The sequence below is a fragment of the Macadamia integrifolia genome, chromosome 8 (assembly GCF_013358625.1).
Source record: "Macadamia integrifolia cultivar HAES 741 chromosome 8, SCU_Mint_v3, whole genome shotgun sequence".
NCBI classification, from domain to species: domain Eukaryota; kingdom Viridiplantae; phylum Streptophyta; class Magnoliopsida; order Proteales; family Proteaceae; genus Macadamia; species Macadamia integrifolia.
In genome coordinates, this window is record NC_056564.1 from 26,527,272 (window position 1) to 26,535,236 (window position 7,965).

Consider the following 7,965-nt stretch of genomic DNA (forward strand, 5'->3'; position numbering starts at 1 on the left):
CTCTCTATTGTGTATAGACTATAGGCTGGGCATTACCGCCGAGCAGATGGGGAAAGCGGAAGCTTTTCGCGGCAATTGTGGGGCCCACTCCACCAATCCGCAGCTTTTATGGGTCCCGTTTGGCTATGGTGAGGTCCCCACTTGTGTGCCCTCTTTATGGTACACATCTTTTCTCAAATAACAAGAGAAAAACAAGGCCCAATATGATCGGTCATCAAACAAGCCCCTTCCCCACCTGGTCTTCTTTTTTTATATTTTTCAAAGCTTTTAACAAAGCATCGTCGCCTGTGGCTTCCCAAAAATACCAGAATTAACCTCACTTAGAATATTTATTCATTGAAAATACAAGTGTTAATGGCAAGTTGAGGTCAACTGGATTGCTGACTGCGGTCTTCCTAAGAATAAGATTGCTTGTTCCACTTTATATTTGCAGAGATTCAGTACTAAAAATTGATACAAACTATCAAAAATGGATTTGACCCAGAATTTGGGTTTTGCTTAGATCTATTTTGTCCTCCAACATATGTCAAGATGGAACTAGAGATTCTCTCTCTCTCTCTCTCTCTCTCTCTCGCTAAAATCAAACTTGCTAATGTAGACGGACGAAATATAGATGTGATTGGATTTGGATATCACTACATGGATGCGGATGTAGATGCAGATTGAATTTGATTTTCTACAATCCATTTACTCTCTGATGCACGCAATGTGGACCTTCATCTCTCTAATGAATACAATTTGCTCTTAATCTAGCTCTCTAAGTTATCTTAGTTCTTTTCCTCATTCTCTAAAACTTGTTTAAACTTCAATAAGCCTCAAATCATTAATTGATTATCGAATTGAATCGAATAATTATTTTGTGGATTATTTGGATTTGGATCCAGATACCCTTTGATAAGATATCGATACCCCTAATCATATACATATTCGAATTTGAATTTCGGCTATCCATTTATATCTCTACTCAAACTTTCGTACCCAATGCTTTTTTCACTCCTACAAGAAAAAAAGTAAATTTTTATCTCTCTCTTCGGGTACTTTAAAATCCCTAGATTATCCTCATAACCCCTAAGCCACTGCCCCTTCATCTCTCTTTATGTTTCAAGGAGACAAGTGAATAGCAAATTGGGTACTTGGATAACACTACATAGTAGTATTTCCTAATAAGTTATTTTCCTCGTCTTGTAGTTCAACTGGTGTGCATCTTCTATTATATGGCCTGTCCAATTCCACCCAACAAAGTCTGTGGTGCAACTGATGAGTAAAGGCTAAGGTGTATAGTCCTACCTTGATTTGCGAGGAGTGGAAGCATGAGCATACATAGTCTTGTTTCTTAAGGATGCAAGCTTTTTGTAGAGGAACTCTCCCCTTTTCATGCGTGTGAGGGATACGTATACATACTTCTATATATTAACAAAATACGTTTCAGGGTCAGAGGTGTCAATTAACCCTCATGATCTCATTTGTTTGCAAATAAAGTTAAAACAACTTTCAATTCTGCAAATTGACACCCTTTACTCATAATTTATGGTCCAAGAGAAAGGGTAAGTTGGACTTTCACCAAGATCAACCTAAGTGGCGTAGTAGAGGCACGCGTGCATGGTCAAATCAGCTTCAAGAACCATACAAAATAAGACAAAACACCGAATCATTTCATCACGACATTTTCAAAAATCTGTCGGTTTAGTAGACAATTTAACGTTTTGTTCATATTAGGAAATCCGGGTCAGACTGAACCATCTAGTGAGTGAATGGTCGGCTCCCTTTAAGGCCACGATAGTGACGGTACCGAGGAGGGTGATGAACGTCTATGAGTCTATCCCTTCGCCCTGTCCTCATGATCACCACGTATATATTTCTCCATTTAGAGGTGTCAATCAGTCTGTTTGTATCGGTTTTGGTTCAATTTTAAAAAATCGTAACATGAATTAATAAGAATGTATCAATTTTAATTTGATTTTTATTTTTTATTGATTTGGTTTTCATTTGATCTTGTTTTAGTTTCGATTTATCATATAAATGTATTTAAAGTATGAAAAAAAAATGTTTTTCTTCTTTATGAGCAATGGGTTGGTATCAATTTTTTTATCGAGTTATGTCGGTTCAGTATGTTTTTTTAAGTTTGATTTGATGTCGGATCAGTTTTAATACAGTCTGATTTGATTTTGATCTCACAAAATTTTAGTCTGAAACATGATTCAATAGTCTCATATCAGTTTTGATTTAATTCTGTTTATTTTATCGGCTTCATTTGTTTGGATTAAATTTTGATACTCTTACTTTAAAGAGATGAATTCTAGAATAGTTGGTGACACAGTAACAATGTTCAAATCGGGATTTTAAAAAACAGAATCAGAAGAGTGGGAAAAAACAATTAGGTGAAGACATTTTAGATGATTGTGTGTTGTGTTGGCTTTTACCATTAGATTCCAACAATGAATTTGATGATACTACAATAATTCTTGTCAATAGCGAATGCGGGCTGAGTGACCTCACTTTGACATTATCTCAAAGACTGTAGACGTCTCCAATGATGCAATTAGAACAATTGTGAATTTGTATTCAAGATGAAACAGTTGTTGACTTCCGCAAGTTGTAATGCATTCTCCTATTATGCTTCTTCGAGTTGTACAATGTTGTGCTAAGACGAAATACAGATTTCATATAAGTATATGATAAATACAATGATAAAATTGAAGAAAACAACATAGTATATCAAGATGACCCTCACACTCATTCTTAAAGAGAGAATGAAAGAGGGGGATTTCGAACTCATGTAACAACTAATCAAGAGTGATATGGACGCCCTCTATATCTGAAAAAAAAAAAACAAAAAAACAAAAAAAAAAATCATAGAGAGGTTGGTCTATTTTATATTGGTGGATCAGGCTTTCAATCCCAAATCATAGTGTAGCCAACAATTTTTAATGTTCCAATCTAGACATATACTTCAAACCTTGACTTCATCCACAAGAGGGACAAAAAGTTAGAAAGAAACCAGCAAGGTTGGAGGCCAGCCAAGTAGACACAATGAATTCAATTTCATTTCATTCCATTAGAATAGCAATTAAAGAACCTCTCAAAGCATGTCTAGTAGATAAGGAACAATCCACATATTGCAGATGAGATGGCCATATCAATGGAATAAAAGCTTGTTCATGAGTCATGTGGCACAAAATTCCTAGAGAAATTAGATCCATGACCCCATATTGGGTAATACATGGCTCTAGTCGTGACCTTACAAGTAATATATGTCTGTGGCTGGCACCTTATCCAGCTAACACCTCTTGAAAGCTCTCCCAACATTAATGACTTTTTGATACATACTGAAATAGATGGTGATGACCTTAAGAGATCTTTTTAGTATACTAGTGACAACAAAATTCTCAAAGTCTTGTGATCTTTTGGAATGTTTTTTCTTATTGAAAACACTTGAGATCTTGTTAAGGTACTTAGAAGTTAGTTGCATTGGTTTTCTATTATTTTACCTATTGAAAAATGAAACAAATACAAAAAAAAAGATCTAAGTGTATTCATGAGCGACCCAAAAGACTATTGTGAGAATAAAAAATAGTCAATCTACTCCTGATTTGAATAAATCAATTCACCCACTTCGCTTTCAAGTTTTGAAACCATTCACTTTATGAATAGAATAATTAGTTCAATATCTCTACTCTAAGAGTGTCAATCGATTCAGTTTTGATTTAATTCAAGATATAAAATAAAAAATCAAATTGAACCCAACCAATAATAGGAACACATGATTTGGTTCAATTCTATTCTTTATTCATTTTTATTTCATTTCATATTCTACGTAGGAATTGATGTTTGAATCAGCTTTTTACATCTTCATCAACCGAAAAAAAAAAAAAAATTCTGTTAATAGTGATATTAAACCAAATCGATTTACTCAGATCAATTCCTTTTTGTCATAATTCTTGTTTAATATTACTAATATGAATTTCCCAAGTAAATGCTGGTGGATCTCCTGTTCTTAGCTTTTTGAAAGGAGCCAACCTAAGCTTTTGTGTGAGTATTGGAATTATAAAAAGTGACATTTGGAATTATAAAAAGAGACAATTCAAAGATACCATCTCTCCTGACTCCAATGATTCAATGTTCACTTTATTTTGGTCCATTATAGGGTGCTGTTTTCATTCTTATGTGGAGGTAGTCAGTCAGTCACCTTTCATTTACAAATTTTTCCACTAAAGTAATTAGAAAGAACAGAGTAAGGTTTTGCTTTTCCTTTTGATGCTCCCTAGGGAATAGCAAAAAGAGAAGTAAGAATGAAAAGCCACGTTGAAAGAGAGGAAGAGAGAGGGAGACTGTCAAGATATTCCAGAAATCTCGTATCTGTGTTCTAACTTTATTAGTCATGGGTTCAGGCCGACCAAATTTTATTAATTCGGTTTTCTAAGTTTTTAGTTTTTACATCAAATGTAGATATTATGTGCTTAGCTAGCTGAAGCACTCAATCAATTAGAGTTCATATCATGGAAAACAAATCTTTTTGACTCACTCAGGGTGTGTCGTGTTGATTCAATTGGTTTTGTTTTCCATATTTTCTTATTTGATGTATTGTTTTAAATTTTGGAGAGGATGTTGAGTGGAGGAGAGAGAGTGTCTGGCGATTTGGGGGGTAGGACTTCTACCGAGGAGGAGGAAGATGATGGTGGGGGCAAGTTAAGCTCTAGATCGTGGCCTCGAGAATCTTGTTCCTATACGTGCTACGTAAACTATTGTTCCTAAGCGTTCTTATGCAAGAGCTGTGGGAGGATCTACATAGCCAGTGATCGACTCTTTACTAGATCCGATTCAGGTAGGAAACATTCAAAGAATTATAATTCCTCAATAGGATTATGAAGCAAAGAGGCAAAATTTCCATTTTGCGCTGATTGGTCGGGTAAATTTTCGGCTTATTTCTCTAGATGCATTGCGAGAGGAGGCTCACGAAAAATGGAATTTAAATTAGGGTGTGACCATGCATCCCTTGGGAAAGGGATATGTGATATTCAAATTTCAATGTGAGGGAGACAAAGCAACGGTATGGCAAAGAAGTCCTTTAAGGATTGGAAATCAGTTGATTCAGTTTCAGCACTGGAAACCTAATTTCAACATCCATGAGAAGCAGCCCCTCATCAAAATGGTTTGGGTTCATTAGCCTGATCTCCTGTTGGAGTATTGGCATGTGAATGTTCTGCTATCTATTGCAAAGCGTGTGGGACGCCCTGTGGCATTAGATAGGCGAACAAGGCAATGTATCTTGGGATATTTTGCTCGCATTCTGGTGGAGATAGATATTTCTAAGGCAGCAACGAGGGGGGAAGAGGTTCAGATCGAAAGGCTTGAGCCAGGCACATCTCAGGTTTTTGGCTTTCGTAAAAAAATCATCTATGCGGATCACAGGGAACGCTGTGGCTACTGCAAGCGTTTTGGGCACTTGATTGCTTCTTGTAGACTAAAGAAAGAAGAAGATGCTAAGCGTAGTGCTGTAGAGAAGGAATCTGGTATTCCAAGGGCGGTGTACGAGGATGATGAAGCTGACTTAGCCAGGGGTAACTCGATGAGGGAGTTACCTAATGAGACATGATCTTTTCCAAATTAGAATATCCCTATTGATAGAAATATTCCAAATATGGAGCAGTCAGTTGAAGGAGGTATTCAAATTTGTTTGGACTCTTCCTTTTTGAGTCCAAACGAATTTGGAAAGGAGAGAGGAAATGTGGATAATGTTTCTCAGAATATGGCGGAGAGTGAGGCGTCTATGGAGTCGAATACGGGTACAACTGATGTGGGTTCTGAAATTGACCTGGAACCAAACCCGATTCAATTTGATTTACCTGAGATGGAAGTTGGCCAGGATTGGCAATTGCAGATGCTAAAATAGTTCAAGTTTCAGAACCTCAATCCCCCAACCGTTCTAGAAGCGTGGCCGCTGGTCGTGGAAGCGACCGTGGGGGTGCATCTGGAAGCCAACGGTTTGATATGGTCATAAGAAGTGACCATGTGGTGTCCTCAATGCCTATGGTAGAATGCACAAGGGGGACTGTTTCGGTGGTTCATGAAGAGGTGGTGCTGGTGGACAAGGCTACAATGATCAGGGAGAAAGAGGGGGATGGCTTGGTAGCGGGTAGCAAGCAAAAAAAGAAGGGTGGAGATCAGGAAAAAAAAGTCTGACAAAAATCGTCCCTCTAAATAGTGATCCATGCGTGTTCTCTATTGGAACATTCGGGGTGTAAGGAAGGAGGCAGCAAGAAGTGCCCTTCGACATATGTTAAAGGACTCTGCTCTAGATATTTTGTGCTTGGCTGAACCTATGGTTCAGGTAAGTAAATTCCCCGTTTTATTCTTTAGTAAAATGGGTTATGATGTAGAATTCATTCATAATTTGAGGCAAGATAAAGTGCCTAATTTATGGATAATATGGGAAAGGGGTCTTCAAAACCCAATGGTGGTTGCTATGTCTGAGCAACACGTATCTATAATGTTGGATTGGGCTGGAGAGAAAGTGGGCATGTCATTCATTCATGCAAGTGTTTTTAAAATAATGCATCGTCAATTGTGGCTGGACTTGGAGTTGCAGGTATCCTCGGCAATGCTCTGGGCTGTTATAGGGGACTTCAATGCCACCTTGATACCCCATGAAAAAAGGGGCCCGGGTAATTTTAATCTCAGCTTTGCTGTTAAGTTCCAGGCAATGGTTGATGTATGTAGGCTGTTACATGTTCCTTCTCAAGGGAAGAAGTACACTTGGTCAAACAATCGGCGAAGTGGTCATGTGGCAACGGTTCTTGACCGTATTTTTTGTAATGAAAAATGGTTGGACATCTTCAAAAACATCGGGTAGCGGTTGTTGGTGAGCTCATGCTCAAACCATGCTCCTCTTCTTGTCCAGTCTCAGTCTGTGCCCAAGCCGAAAAACTGCCTCTTTTGCTTTCATGGTTTCTAGATGGAAAATGAAAACTTTTTGTCTGTGGTGGAAGATGCATGGTAGGTGCATGTTGGAGGAAATCTCATATCTGCTCTGGCCTTGAAGTTGAAACATGTAAAGGAGAAGCTAAAAATCTAGGCGAGAGAAACATTTTCAAATTTAAATGAAGAGGTGGAAAAGGATTTGATGGAATTAAAAAAGGTGCAGGAGGTGTCTGGTATGCCAGATGAATTGTTCAACAAAGAAGCTAATGCTAAGATGGCCTTAATCACAGCAAATCATATGCACGAGTGTTTATGGGCAGAGAAAGCGAAACTGAGGTGGATGAAAGAGGGTGATGGTAATACTAAAATTTTCCATCTTTTTGTGAAGATGAGAAAAGCTCGTAATCATATTCAATCTTTAAAAATGGGGGACGATTTATAGATTTTGGATCAGCAGGATATTGCCTCCTATATGTCTAGCTTTTCCCAGAAATTTCATGAAGCCACTGAAGTGTCTGTGGATCAGGAGCTATTGGAATGTATTCCCAAGGTATTGGCTGATGTCGATGTTGCAAACTTGGAGTGTCACACCCCGTTCTCACTGAACCGGGCCAGTGACCGGGTAAACGCCGGTTAACCCAAACCTGCCAGGATCCTCAGATACTGTATTCCACCACAGCATACACACAACTAATATAACTCATCAGATCAACGGAAGACTAAGTTTTACCTGTGAATAAATCCCATATACTTGATACCCGAATTGTGATACAATAATTATATACATGTGGGCCCGAAGGCATGATAATTACACAATAAAAGTACAATTCATATATCAAGTATATACAGGAAATCATCAAAACAATCAGAGTACACAGCTCAGCTCGGTATCAAGGCTAGAGCTCAGCTCGGCATCAAGGGTTGAGCCCAGCTCGGCATCACATAGAAGAGCTCAGCTCGGCCTCAGAAGTGGAGCTCAGCACGGCCTCAGAACTGCGGTCCCGCAGCACAGCTCTCACACGAGCAGTCAATGCCGTGCTCTAACTC